We start from the raw sequence: 15,607 nt of genomic DNA on the forward strand, positions 1-15,607 counted from the left end.
ATACTGGAGTATTGTTGGTATTAAAGAAAAATCAGAAACAACAAAAATGTTCAAGGATAGAGAAATGGATAAATAAAGTATGGTATATCTCATACAATGGAATTCTAAACTAAAGTTAAAATAAAAATCTAGATCCACTCATATGAATATGGAAAGGGGTTAGAAAACAGAATGTTGAATAAAAAAGCAAGTTGTAGAACATGTATAGTAATGATGCCATTTAGTCTGTACATTCTGAATAGCTCTATGTATCTATTCTGTGGATTGTTCATGCATATACATGCACCTAGTTGAATATAAAATCGTGAAAAGGAAGAACACACATGAACTTCAAGACAGGGGTTTCCTTTGAGGGGGGAGAGGAATGGGCTTGGAAAAATCCTTCCCAACTCTGTTTAGAGTGTTTCGTTCTTACCGTCACTTCCCCATAAAAAATCTGAAGTAAACATGACAAAATACCAGCGTTTATTAAATCATGGTAGGTGGTAACAGTGTTTGTCGTATTGCTCTCTATACTTTCCTGTATGTTAGATACATTTCTTAATAATAAGGGAAAATAAAGGAAAGCAGAAAGCACTTAGAAGACCTGATTTGTTAAATATACTCTATGTGATCAAAACAGATCTCCCTCATCAGTCAGAACGAATGCACAGACACTATAAGCGTACATTTTCACAGACACTATATTCATCCATCAGAGACCAAACTAAATTGGAAGTTAAGAAGCCTGAGTTCACCTCTCTGAGACCAGGTCTTACTTTTCCCACTGGCTTCCTTTTAAGGATACAGTAAACGTTGCAGTGTTTATCCGAACAGATCCTGCCTGGGCGCTGGAAACCTTCAGAGGTGCATTTATGTTTGCAGGTCACAGGGATACAATTTAGTCCACAGAAGCAATAATTTAAATAAAGGCACCCCAATGACCTATGCAGAGTAAACAATCTCACAAATAGTCCTATTTTATGGTTATTAATAGGCACGTGACATGCTACTGCTGATAAGATGCTTTGAATTCCTGAGGGGGAGAAATGATTATAAAATATTACTTACCATACTTTTTTCCCCTATTTTTGGAATCAGTGGCATTTTAATAGCTGCCGTAATTTTGGTTACACTGTAAAGTCACCCATAAATCATTTATGAAGCTACCCAGACATCTGTCTCCTGCATTAGGTAATTAGTTTAGACCAAGTTATGGTGAATGACGTATATTTGTTTGACCATCTGCCTCCATAATATAGCTGGCTTTCAGGACTTGGCTCTTGTTCTGTCATATCATCAGTATTCACTGCATAGGTATATTACCCAAAGTTCCACTTCTATTCTCTGATCATTTGTATCTTAACTCCTTCCATTAAGATTTACAGAGCAGACCCACAACTAACACAAGGGAGATTTAGTTTTAGAGAGACTTAGGGGATGTAATCAAATCCCTTTATAGATAGACTGGTCAAATAGTTACAAATGGATGTTTTTATATGTGATGTGTTTTTCCTAAATCAACAAATCTTATTATACATTATACACCACAATAACAATGACAACTGAGAGCGGGGCTCTGAAACAACTCTGAAGTTCAGGGCCAATGTCAGACATTTCTTCTGGGGAAGAACAATAGTTCTCAGGATAGTGCCGTGAGACCAGCTTTGAAATCAGCTTGAATTTCCTGTTATAGTCAAAACTGCTTCACACATGTTGGTATAGCAGCCTTTCTTGCTCCTTGTTCTATAAGCCTAGTAAAAGTGGATTATCAGGTTATTCACAAGGGGTTAGTTTGTTGAAAAAAAAAAACAAAAAAGAAAGAGGGAGGGGGGAGTGAGTCTTATTTTCCAGAAGACTTGAGCTATAGAATACAATGTGTGAGTGTGTGTGTGTGTGTGTGTTAATCTGAGACTTGGTTTTCCATAATAACATTCAAACGTCACTTTGTTAAGGCATTATTTCTATTTTCAATTGCCATATTGCTGTTCCTACCTTACCAAGAATTATGGGTGAATAATTCATCCTAATTTTCACTTCTCTTTATTTTCTACATTTTTTAATAAGAAGCACATATTAATTCTATAAGTAGAATAAAGAGGCACTTTAATTCAAGAATGTTTTAAGATTTGCCAAAATATTGTGGTTTCATCACATAATTTTATTTCTTCGTTATCTGGTTCTATCACTCACAGAGGTAATGTGATAGTAACTGGGAATTCCTTTATATCCACTGCTTTGCTGCAAATTTTAGGAAACTATGTCATACTAGCTACAAATTCACTATTTTGCCCCTGTTGTTACTAGGAGATTACAACACTATGGCAAATGTTAACAAGTAGCAAAGCAAATGTAAACACCATTTGCTCTGCTGATACTTTAATAGGCTTCCTTTGCTGTAAGGTCTCTTGACACCATAACATGATGGATATGTAGATATCACTTAAATAGCAAATAACAATATAATGCAAGTGGATCAATAATTAGATCCCCACAAATTTAATATACTATAAGATTCAGCTAAAATAAAGAGTGAAACAGTAAAGTGTGATTTTATCTACTAGAATAGACCAGGATGAATAGATAAATACATGTTTTAAAAGTCAACAACCATAGAATCACAGGCATTCTTAACTGTGCTATATTTTTTTCTTCAAGGCCTTATTCAAATTTTACCTCTCCCCTGAGGCTTTTCCTGTTATTTCTAGAATGGTCTCTCCTTCCCTGGCTTTTTCCATAATTGTGTCATTTTATTATAGCACTCACCACGCCTCATACTGTATTGTCCCCTCATTGAGGGATGTCATAATTATGCATATTTTGACATTTCTGAAATTGAGATGCCTCTTATAATTTGTACGTATCTAATGTGGTGCTGTTTTCCCTTCTTCTTTCCCTCCTGCACCCTCCAATCAGCTCTCATTAAATCAGTGGAACGATTTACAATTGATCAAGCCTGGGAATAGCCTTACAACCCACTTACCTGGAGGACAGGTAGCACATCTGTCGATTCTTGTGTTCTCTAAGAAAATACAGTGCTTACAGGATAGTGACCTGGGGGAAATGAAATTAATAACCTCAGGCTCTCTTAGACTAAGAGAAGAGGAGAATTTGAAAGAGGTGACCACCATCAAGAGGAATCTATATAATTGGATATATGTAATTATATAATTGGATTTATATAATTGGAGTCCTATCCAACAATTTCTCCTTCATCTCTCCAAATTTACATTAGTGTTCTAAGTCTCAATCTCGAATGCTTCTGTGATATTGTGTTAGTCTATATGGCAGCAAACAAATCAGACTTCACCTATTTTATATAAGTGACAAAGTTCAATGCCCCAGCTTGCTTTTCTTTCTCTAATGGACACTGTGCTGAACCATCCAGAGGCCTCCACAATCTCAGGACTGAAGCACTTATATCCCAGCTGCTAGGAGTGTTGGTTGCTGCCAACTCAATATTGAATCCTGCTGCAGAGATTGGTTTTTGTTAAAGAAAACTGCTTAACCTAAATTTGCATCACCTTCCTTCCTGGGAGCAGCCCACATCGAATGACTGTCAATGATATAAAGGCCATGCCCCCTGCCCTAATTTCGGACCATATTGCAGAAGCACCCCAGCTCCAGAGCAAGCCATGGGATTGGCTGGGGTCTTGGTCATAAATGCATCACAGTTCAATTTCTTCCTCTACTCACTCCTGATTCCTTCTCTTTCCCACAAGAGTCTATCCAGAGATTACTGTCACCCAAGGAACCTGATCTGTGACAGTTGGTGCATTAGAAGTGGTCCCAAAAAGTGAGTCAAAGATAAGATTTTGGAGCTGGACCACCCATGAGCCAGTTAATAATAATAACCCCTGTCATTGACGGTAGGTAAAGCATGGATACGACCTAGCATGTGGCAAAACTTCCACTGGTGGTGAACTGGGATGGCATGCTAGCAAAATGGAATGTTTAGCCTGTCTAGTAAATGAGGCATTTGCCAAACACAGAGGAAAGAGTAATAATAAGGGTAATTCATCACCAATTAAAGACTAAGTGTGAAAGCCAAAGCCTGCTTTGCAAAGTGACTCTATCTCCTGCCACTGGAGGACAGACAAAACTGAGAATCAAGCCCAAGACCTATAAGAACAAGAGTAGCATTAACTCCCAATAATTCAGTATCTATTGTGGCTCTGATTCACCAAGACCAAGACTCTGATTAGCAAAGGATGGGACCTTGAGACTTGAGATGGAGATATCAGAGTTGATGCACTCAACAATCTTGAGTCCCCAGATGCCCTCAACCCCTCTGTGGAAGTGACTTCCTCCTCCCTGTTAAAGGCTTATGTCCCCTCCTGATGGAAGACAAAGCAGAGAGAACCTGCCCTTGCAAGACAACATGGACTCTATTCAGCATCTTCCCTCACCTCCCCTTCTGGGCACTCAAATAACTAGAATTAAGTCACAAGAAAATTTGGCCTGGGAAGAGCTGGGCATGCTAAGGGAGGGATGGGGTCCTAGGCCAAAGGAGCTATGGTGCCGGGACAATGTGTACTGCCGGGACAGGGACCAGGAGAGTATGTGTGAGACTGAATGCTAAGGATTAAGGGGGTGGGTGGAATATAAAGGCAGATAAGGGAGAATTTATAGGTACAAGAGTAGTATAGAATTTAACACTTGGCAAGGACCCAACTGGACAGTGATAATAGGTTATAGGAGGGTTCTCAGGAGCTTAGAGAAAGCAATGGCCCACACTAAGCGATGTAGAAATACTGTGCCATATGGCTGAAGGAAGGATTAAAAGCGTCAGAAAAGTAAGCAATAATGGGTATACCAGGTAAACTTGAAAAATCCACCAGATGACTCAGATCCACAAGAAGGCCCAGAAAGCATACTACTTAACAAAACAAGCAGGAATTCACTGGTGCAGAGGGCAGCAGCGTTGTTGAGACTCTATGCGGCGGCCAACCTCTGTAGATCCTACCTGACTGTAGGGGATATCATCACAAAATTGAGCTCCCTGGTAGCTATGGGGATCATTGGATCCCCCAAAAATAAAGATGAGGGAGCGAGCGGCACTTAGTCATCTGAAGCAAAGTGGGTGCAATTATTGCAATGAGCAGCAAGGACAGAGTGGCAGCCAAGGGGGGGCTGGCCCTTGGAAAGCTGTAAGGATGCTTAGAAGAATAAGACATCCCTAGAGATGACAGATAGACGTAGAGGCTACAATTTACTCCACTAAACTTCCCCTTATAATTGTCTCCTAGAGAAAGAGGACCACTAGGACATCAAATGAGCTGCTCCCAGGACATACATGAAGAAGGTAGATCTGAATGTCTTGAGAGGAAGACTGCAGTAGATGCTGTGTGATGCCCCCCGGCTCCTCGTTTTCAGGACTGAAGTACTCACTCCCGCAGCTGCTAAGTCCGTCGGCAACTGACAGCTCATAACTGAGTCCCTGACTAGAGACTGTCCTCTGCGGAGAGAGCCATTGCACCCAACTTCACACCCCGCCCTGACCCCGGGTGCACACGTTGCATGACTGGTCAGTGAGGAAACAGAAAGGCCCATCTTCTTTACCCTAATTGGGACAAATATGCAAATAATATAGCTATTCTAGATCCAAATCTCTCCTTGGACTCATCCGAGGCCTTTTTTTTGTGACTGTCTCACAGCCCAACTTTTCTCTCTGCCGTATCTTTCCTCCTTCACCTATCACAGATGCTGATCCCAAGAGCATCCCCCAGTAAGTTTTCTGCACGCAAATCTCTGCTCCAAGTCTGCTTCATGGAGAGCCTGACGTGCCACACTTCCCCCTCACCACAACTGACATCAGCACTTTCTAAATATATGTCTTTGGACTTGCTGGAGCAGAAGCACCTTGAGAAAAAAAAAAAAGTATATTTCTCAGTTTTGACCCCATACCTACAAGATCACAATCTTCGTGGATGGGCCCCAAGAGTGTGTATTTTTTAAAGCTCTCTAGATGAATTCTGTTTTGTAGCTTAATTTGGGAATGACTACTACATCAAGAAGTCAGACTCAAATCAACCTGTGATGTATATCTTACCTCATCTCCCTGTTCCAGCGTACTACAGAATGGAGAAGCAACAATGGTCAAAAGTTGGGTACCAGCTAAATAAAACATGGGGAGCTGGGGCTTCCCTGGTGGCGCAGTGGTTGAGAGTCTGCCTGCCGATGCAAGGGATGCGGGTTCGTGCCCCGGTCCGGGAAGATCCCACATGCCGCAAAGCGGCTGGACTCGTGAGCCATGGCCGCTGAGCCTGCGCGTCTGGAGCCTGTGCTCCGCAACAGGAGCGGCCACAGCAGTGAGAGGCCCGCGTACCGCAAAAAAAAACCCCCCAAAACATGGGGAGCTAATGTCAGTTCTCAGGAGCAGCCAGTATGCTTTTGACTATTGGACACTGTGACTATTGCAACTCCTCACATTTCCTCCTTTACTCAGGAAGGCAAAGCAGGGTTTGTAGCCAACCTCTGGCTTTTAAGAGAACCTTCTCATTTGTGTTTCCAAATGTTAACTTCATCCCTGGCTGTCTCTCATTTTTGCAATCCAATTCCCCTTTCACCCCGATTTCCTCCTCTATTTCTTGTCATAGTTTACATTTCACAAATTACTGTTGGCACCCTAAAACCCATTTTTGGCTCTTGTGAGGAACAAGTGGAGAATCGATTAAATGGGGGAGAAAGAGAAAAAGGATCAAGTTCGTGCTACGAGCAGAGGCACTCGTGGATGTACAGGACTTGAATTATTATAGACTATCACGAGCTGCTTTTATCAGACTGTTACTTTTTTATTTTATTTAGATGTTGGGGGTAGGAGTTTAGTAATTAATTAATTTATTTTTGCTGTGTTGGGTCTTTGTTTCTGTGCGAGGGCTTTCTCTAGTTGTGGCAAGCGGGGGCCACTCTTCATCGCGGTGCGCGGGCCTCTCACTATCGCGGCCTCTCTTGTTGCGGAGCACAGGCTCCAGACGCGCAGGCTCAGCAGTCGTGGCTCACGGGTCCAGTTGCTCCGCGGCAGGTGGGATCCTCCCAGACCAGGGCTCGAACCCGTGTGCCCTGCATTAGCAGGCAGATTCTCAACCACTGCGCCACCAGGGAAGCCCCAGACTGTTATTTTAGAATGAGAATTTACCACTGAGCTTTTTTCTTAACATTGGACAGTTACATTTGCAATATGTATACCAAGGTGAAAGCGTGAGGAGGACCTTGGCTGGTGTGTAATCGTTGCCCTAACTGAAGGTTTGAGTTTCACTGTTTGTCCTCAGGCATGACCAGGTCCCCCTGCCTGGCATCGGTCCTTCAGACCCAGGACGTCACAACATCTGTACACTGGCAGCCAGTCGGGTGGAGATGGTGGCAAGGGCAGGGCTGAGGGATATGTTTAGAAGTCATCCTTGCCTTGTCCACAGAGTGATATTTATTGTAATTGTAGATCCCTAAATTCCCATCTGATTCTGTTCTTTTTCTACCCAGTAGCCCCTGTGTGTTATATTAAGATTCCGTGTCACGGGAGGGAAAGTGAAAAGCTTTCTCTGGAACAAATCTGGAATGGAAACCTAATTTTTCTTTTTAAGGATGAATAAATGTCCTTAATGAAAGTGCCAAAGTCTGACATTACATCCCTAATTATAAGTTTTTTCTCTTCTTCTGTAGTTGGTAATTACTTGGAAGAATAAAGCTATGGTTTCCAAATGTATCAGAATTTTAGAAATACAGCTTGCACAGGTTGAACTTTATTTTTTCCTCTCTGGAAGGTAAATGATCATGATTAATAGCAATTCCACTGGGGGACTCCTGGGCCACTTGACCCACTAAGGAAAAATGAGAAAATAAAATCAAGCTAAAATGCATTTATCTTCATTTCAAGAGTATGTGTTATTCGCCTCTATTTATTTAACGGTATGTTCTATCGGTCTTTGGCTGGGCTTACCTAATATTCTTGTGCCTCCTAGAAGATGTGCAATGGCCCAGCTTCATTTTAGAGCTTTCTCTGGACTAAGCTTATCATTCAACCTGGCTTCTCACCCTCAGGTGCCCTCTGGTCCTTTAGAGACATCTGCCTATGACAGGGAAGCAAGCGTGGGCCCTGTGGTCCATACCTCAAGGCTTCTTGCTTAAGCCCACAAAAGGGCTTGGCTGTATGTTAGTGCTACCCTAGTCAGCTTGCAAGAGTTGAGAAATCGGAACCCAGAGGAGTATTAGGGCACAGGATAAACTCCTTCCTTAAGCACAAGCAATTTTTGAGAATATTGGCCAATATTTACCTGGTTAATCTGGAGAAAAAAATAGAGCCCCACCTTCACGTGGCATGTTATTGTTCATAACAAACTTTCACAATATCATTCATGGGATCTAATGATAAAACTGTGAAGGAGGAGGAACGGGTGCTGCCATTCTCTTTACACGACCACCTTCCTTGCCTCAACCCCTGGACACTAGTGCCTCTTGGGCTCTGATATTTACGGATTTATATTTAAGATACACAAAATAATTAACTAGTTTTCTTGATCAGCCTAGTAGGGTTGCTAAAATATCGTCTTCACATCCTTCTGGATAGGATGACCACTTCAAGGCCTCAGCTTTCTCATCTTAAAAATAAGGGGTTAGGGCTTCCCTGGTGGTGCAGTGGTTGAGAGTCCGCCTGCCGATACAGGGGACACAGGTTCGTGCCCCCAGTCCGGGAAGATCCCACATGCCGCAGAGTGGCTGGGCCCGTGAGCCATGGCCGCTGAGCCTGCGCGTCCGGAGCCTGTGCTCCGCAGCGGGAGAGGCCACAACAGTGAGAGGCCCGCGTACCGCAAAAAAAAATAAAAAATAAATAAATAAATAAAATAAGGGGTTAGCATATGATATCACTTTTAGGTGGAATCTAAAATATGACACAAATGAACTTATTTACGAAACAGACTCGCAGACATAAGAGAACAGACTTGTGGTTGCCAAGGAGCGGGGGGCGGTGGGGGAGGGATGGATTGGGAGTTTGGGATCAGTCTCTAATTTTTTAATAAATAAAAAAAATAAAGTATATACTCTTGGGAAACTCTCAGACACGTGCACAAAGGAATATGAACAAAGATGCCTATGAAAGCATTGCCAGTAGTAATGGAAAAGTCAGAACAACACAAATGTTCATTAACAGGGTAATTGATAAATAAGTTGTGATATTATGTTTTAAATAAAGGGCTGGTATTGTAGGATTGCTTAGCATCCATCTAGCTCTAATACTCTACTGACCTATAAAAAGTCCTAACCAGAGTACAGACGTGAGCAGTCAACAGTGGAAAGCACGTGCCCACAACGGGAATAAGATGTAGGAAGTTCTCCCATAAACACAGAAGAGCTGTATTAACTGGACAGGTTATAGCCTGTAAAAGAAAATAAGAAATAAGGGCCTTGAAGCAGAGAGACAGCATGTGGTCGAGGCTATTAGTGATGCCACACAGACCATCTGGTCTGGGTGATCTGTCCATAAAATTTGTAATAGTGATGGGTTAAATTGGGTATATTAGGATATGTAGGGAAAGCATGAGTGAATCCAACTGGGGGGTGACTAAAGCAGATTATGCATTTCAAGATTGAACAGACATCCATACAGGAGAAGACCTGTTACTGACCATAAGATCTGGCTTCTGTGAGAATGGCAGAAAATTCCATTTTTCCATTTACCTTGCTGGCCTCCCTTCTCAGCCTCCTTTGCTGGCTTTTCCTCCTCTATTACAAACTCTAAGCACAGCTGTGCCACAGGGCTCAGTCCTGGGGCTTTCACTCATGTCTACCTGCCATCTATCCATAAGTTATCACATCTAGACTCACGACTTTCAATAGCATCTACATGATGAAGACTCCCGTATTTTTATCTGTAGATCTGACTGCTCCACCGAGCTTTGGTTTCATATCCAATGGCTGATTAAGCATCTCAAACTTATCATGACCAAAATAGACTCATGATCTCCTCTCTAACTCCAGACCCTACCAACCCAAATCTCCTCCCTCCCCCTGTCTTCCAGTCTCAGCACCACCTTCCATTAGATGTTTAAACCTAAAAATCTATGCATCATCTATGATTCTTTTTCCCTCCACCTTGACAACCAGTTCACAAAACATCAGTCTCTGCCTATCAACATATGCTGAATCTATCCATTTTTCTCCATTTTCACTGCTATCATAATCCAAATTACCATCCTCTCCTGTCTAGAATACCTTAACAGTGGTTATAGTACCTCTGGTTGCCAGACACAGTATCTAGTCTGTAGGTGTAGATACTTGGCCATAGCTAGGTCAACCAGACTCCTCCCCCAGGAATTTGAATCTTAATCAGGAGGATACATAGAAGTCACCCTCTGTCATATTCCTATTTTAGGAAGCTAGTTGGAAATGAGTCACAACAATACTAGCACCATCAGGAGCCACCACAAGGGTTCCTGAAGCTGAGATTCTAGAACTCTCTTGGCATTGTTCCTCTGAAGCCTCATCATTTAGCTTTTCTTTTGGTTTGGTGAGCCACCCAGTATCCTCCCTAGGGAAAAACGCAGTGGAAAGTTTTCCTTGGGGGTCCCTGAAGATTCCACAAATGAGCTCTAGTTGGATGCCTGCCATGAGAGATGACAAAAAAAAAAAAAAAAACCTGAAGAGAACAGCACGAGTCCTGTTGTCAGTGAACAGGGGCTTCTGTATTTTATTCACTGCCATACCATTAGTGCCTAGTACAGTACCTCACCAATACTATACCATATTAACAAAGTGCATGTTAAATGAATGATTGAATGAATGTTATCCAGGCAAAGAAGGAGAGCAGAGAGTTCCAGACAGAAAAAGCATCACATTGAGATGAAAGACAACATCAAATATTAAAGAAACTAAAAAGAGGTCAGCCTGGATGTGGCCTAGAGAGCCAGAGGGGGATGGTTAAAAACAAAGTGGGAGCGAATACCAGTCAGTAGTCATGTACGATTATAAGCCTGGTAAAAGTGTGAACTTCATAGAGAAGGAAAAGGGTACACCTTTTAACAATTTTAGGCAGGGGAGAAAATGATAAAAAATTGCATTCAGAAAGGACACTCTGGTTGCAATTTGGAGGTTTGGGTTGGAGAGGCGATGGACGGCAAATAAAGAGACCAGTTTAGAGTATGCTGAAGTAATCTAGGCAAGAGGTCTTGGTGGCTAGCCTAGGGTAGTAGTCGTGTATAGCGGTATTTGAGAGAGACTTTTAAGAGGTAAAACGATGGTGATGGAGAGCTAGCAGGTGGGGATGATGTCCTGATATCTGACTTGTCTGCCAAATGTGCAGAGATGCCATTGACTAAACTAGGGAACGTGGGGGAAGGAGCAGGTATCAAGGGAATGGCGATGAGTTGAGTTGTGGTTTCATGATGAGTTTAGGTTTCTACAGGACAAGCAAATGTAGAGTCCAGGAAGTATCTGGGGATATATGGGTCTGGAGCTAAGGGGATATATGTGAGTTGAAGATGTGGGTTAGGTAGTCATCAGCATAAAGATGTAATGAAGACATGGGAGTGAGTAAGACTAAGCAGCAAGGTAAGGTAAAGAATAGAAGGCCCAGGACAGAACCCTGGGGAGAGGAACACCAACACTTATTAACAGGTAGAAGAAGAGGATACTGGAAAGGAGTGGCTGCAAAGAATATTGGAAAGGAGTGGCTAGAAAAATAGGAGACACCGAAATGTTTTAAAAGCCAAGAAAGGGGAATATTTCAAGAGGAAGGAGCGGTTAAAAGCTGCTCTGAAATCAGGTGAGATAAGGACCTCAAGTCTGCATCGCATTTAGCAACAGGGGTATCTCTAGGACTACTTGAGAATGACGCCAATGAAGGAAATGGAAAGGAGTCAGCAGGAGTGGGTAAAAGGGAGGTGGCGGGCTGGGGGTAGAGTAGCGAAGTGAGGGCAGCACCTCACCTAGGAGTATCTCCTGGAAGGGAGTGGAAGGAAGGCAATTGTTGGAGAGGGATTTGGGGTTGTGGGAGGGTTCTGTATGTTTAAAATGCAGGCATGTGGGCATCTCTAGACAGTGAAGGGGAGGAGACAATAGGGGAAAGAGGGTAATAAACAGGAGATGGGACTGAAAGTGAAAGAGGTTCTAAATGCTTACAGGCAACCTCCTCTACTTCCCCGTAAACCATCTCTCATGTTTTCCAAGTAACCATTTCACAGTTTCCTACTCCCCCAAAATGCTTGACCTCCCTGCCCCCAGCCATTATCAACTGAAGATAGATAGCTTCTCAGAATTCATAGAGAAGACAGAGCCTTCAGACAGGAGCTCCCTGGACTTTTTGTTTCCAGGCCCATCTTCTGCTCCCTTCGCCCAGATGTGCTGAGAGAGGTTTTCTAACTCCTGTTTAGGGCTGTTGCCCCACTTGCCTTCTCCCTCATCTTCACTCTACCTTTCAAACAGCCCCTACTTTGGGCCAAGTATGCACTAGGCTCAGGACACACAAAGCTGAAGATAAAGTTCTTCCCCCAAGGAGTTCAGAGTCTACTGGAGAAAAAGCTAGGTAACAATACCATAAAGTGGATAATATTGTCAGTGCTGTGGTAAAAGTTTGAATAACCCCACATGGTTCTTTTTGGACTCTCAGATAAGAAATCCTCCTAAACTTCCCAAGACTAGGCCCTCTCAATTCATCATCCCCAACTCATCAAGGATCATCACGCTAGCCCAACAGAAAAATGCCATTTTAACATTGCAGAAGAAAACAAAAACCCGAATTCTCTCAGGTGTATTTCACAAAATAGAAACAAACCTTCCTATTTTGAAATACAAATATACTCCTAGTATATTTTCTTTAGATAGTAAATAAACAAAGCACCCCATTCAATTTCAAATGTTGCCGTCTATTTCTGGGTAGCGAATCTTAAGTGCCACGTTGCAGTGACAGGTTTGTGGAACAATACAGGGAAATCCTCAACATATATTCAGGCTTCCCTTGGATTTAGTTTGAGAGAGCATGTAAATATGATAGGCAATGTAATTACCACCATGTTGAGCTTTGCTACATTAAGAATGAAGTGTATTCAGGTGCAAATAACTGAAATGTATGAAATATTCAAATTGTATCAGCTTGAACATGACATTTGAAATATGTAGTTTCCAGTGGCTTCTCTCTCAGCAATGAACAGTCACCATCTGGGCATCATCAGTAAGATACAAGGGCCCCTGCCCAAACACCCCATAAAATGACACTGATTCCAGAGAAAGAGAGCAGTCACTGAAGCAGATCCAAAAGACTGTGTGGCCGAGACTACCATATGCCCTCTCCAACATCACTATTTTCCCCATCTTCCTTTTAGTACTAGAAAAATCTGAGTTTTAGCTGAGCACTTGGCCACCCGACTAGAGACGTTATTTTCCAGATTCCCTTGAAGGTAGGTGGGGTCACGTGATGATATTCTGACCAATGGGATGAGCAACTTCTGGGTTATATCTTTTAAAAGGAAGCTGGTTGCCCTCAATTCCCTTTTTCCCTCTTCCCTTGGGCTGGAAAGAGGATGTGATGCTTACAGCCTGGCTTTGACCATGCAGCTGAAGACATTAGTCCAAGGGAAGGCAAAGCAACAAGTTAGAAGAAAAATTAGACCCTACATAGCTGGTGGAGCAGAATCATCTACCTACCCCAGACTTCTCATCCTCGCCTCTGGACTGTTATGTGAAAGAGAAGTAAACTTCCAGCTTACATGAGTCATTGTATATTGGTGTCTCTTTGTTATAGCAGCTTATTCTGACACTGACTAATACAGCCTGGTTCTAGATAACTGTCTCTAAAAAGAGGAACCCCTGCTGGTGCATACTCACAGCCAGTAGAAGAGAACCACATATTCCATTGGAGCCCAGGGACCACCAAGACCTCTAGAGGATCACCAAGACCTAACCTGAGTCTAGAGAAAGCACCTGAGACAAGGACAACCACTGAGTGTGACATACCCATCTATAGCATACTGGTCTTGTAAGTTTCTGTTATATCCAATACCAGAGAATCAGTTAATTATTTTTCATCGAGGTGTTTAAGGCAAAAAAAGAACCAGGTAGACAAGGTAAAAGTGTACTTCACCCATTGCTGCCACATTCCAGCAGCCTGCCAATACAGAAAGCAATCTTTTTTTTTTTTTATGGTACGCGGGCCTCCCACTGCTGTGGCATCTCCCGTTGCGGAGCACAGGCTCTGGACGCGCAGGCCCAGCAGCCATGGCTCACGGGCCCAGCCGCTCCGCGGCATGTGGGATCCTCCCGGACGGGGGCACAAACCCGCGTCCCCTACATCGGCAGACGGACTCCCACCCACTGCGCCACCAGGGAAGCCCAGAAAGCAGTCTTGCAATGAAGGATTTTACAACCAAAAATTTCACAGAACAATTAGAAAAAAGCCCAGCCCTTTGTGTACACTGAATGGTCAGCAATATGCTATTATTTGTTCTGAGAGCTATTAGCACTGCATTCCCACACATGGTCACAGTTTGCAATTTTTGCCAGTGGTGTCCGCCACATTTTTTTTTCTATTATCCATTGAATGTCATACTAAATACATATTAAAATATATATTTTTTCTGAAACAGAAGCTTCCATTGCTGAATTGGTACACCAAAACATTTTCATTTTCATAAGAATTAGGGTTCATCATTGGTTATAAACCCCATAAACAAGGATCCTTTTATTGCCTCATTGACAATTACACATATCTCTACCTTTTTACCTACTGAGTTTTATGGAAACTATTTCAACCGAGTAGACATTTATCATCACAGGAGAAACTCCCATTTAGACATTAACGACCTTAGCTTTATTAGAAACCCATTTTCCACAGATGTCCAGGCATGATTTGCTCCTTTTATCAGGAAATAAATAATATCAGGTAATAGCTTCCTGTGGCAAGAGGTTATTACACCCAGGGATAGAGATATCAACCAGTCTGAGAACAGCCAGATGGCTTACCCTTCTTATCAAGAAAATTTACTTTTCACTAAGCCAATTGCAACCAAGCTCATTTTTAAATAGGAAGCAGACATTTAGGATTCTTACAAGAAGCAGCAAATATGCCATCCATGAGAGTTTCCAATCTGCACTAACACAGATCCCGAACCAGAAACCTGGGCGTCTTCCGTGGCACTAAGCCAATCATTCATCAGGTCCTCTAGGTTCTAACCCATGTGATTTCTGAATCTGTCTACTCTCTGTATTTCTAATACCACCCCTTAGTGTAACTATCATCTTGTACCTGGTTCACTGAAACAACTGACTCATACCTGCCCCATCCTCCCCCCTCCTTTGTGTCACAATGGTCTTTCAAAAATGGAAGCTCATTCCATTTAGGATAGAGCAAAATGCCTAAATGTGGTTTTAAATGTCCACCTGATCTGCTCCCCTGCCTAGTTTCCTGCCTTATCTGCTACGTCCCTCCACTCCCTGCCCCTTACCTCTGACACGTTTCATTTATATACTAACTACTTGCAGTTCCCTCAAATAGACCAAGTTCCCTTCTGCTTCTGTGCCTTTGCAAACACTGTTCCTTTTTCCTCTCCCCCCTCCCTTCCACCTCAACCTCAGTACTTAACTTCTGCTTTCCTTGCATTTTCAGCACCCACATCATCTTCCCAATGAAGACATTCCTGGTCCT

At 42.6% G+C, this 15,607-nt stretch overlaps 1 protein-coding gene across 1 annotated transcript in view; it reads right to left on the reverse strand.

Moving 5' to 3' along the window:
* Positions 1–452: 452 nt before the first annotated feature.
* The window catches only part of FASTKD2 (FAST kinase domains 2), a 55,526-nt gene continuing 40,371 nt past the window's right edge, over positions 453–15,607 (reverse strand). The window contains exons 12-13 of the transcript XR_009564554.2: positions 2,963–3,033; positions 453–1,733 (exon numbers count right to left, since the gene is read on the reverse strand). The gene's annotated coding sequence lies outside the window, so the exon portion shown is untranslated. The remainder of the gene's footprint in view (positions 1,734–2,962; positions 3,034–15,607) is intronic.

This window comes from Globicephala melas, chromosome 7, assembly GCF_963455315.2.
Source record: "Globicephala melas chromosome 7, mGloMel1.2, whole genome shotgun sequence".
NCBI lineage: Eukaryota > Metazoa > Chordata > Mammalia > Artiodactyla > Delphinidae > Globicephala > Globicephala melas.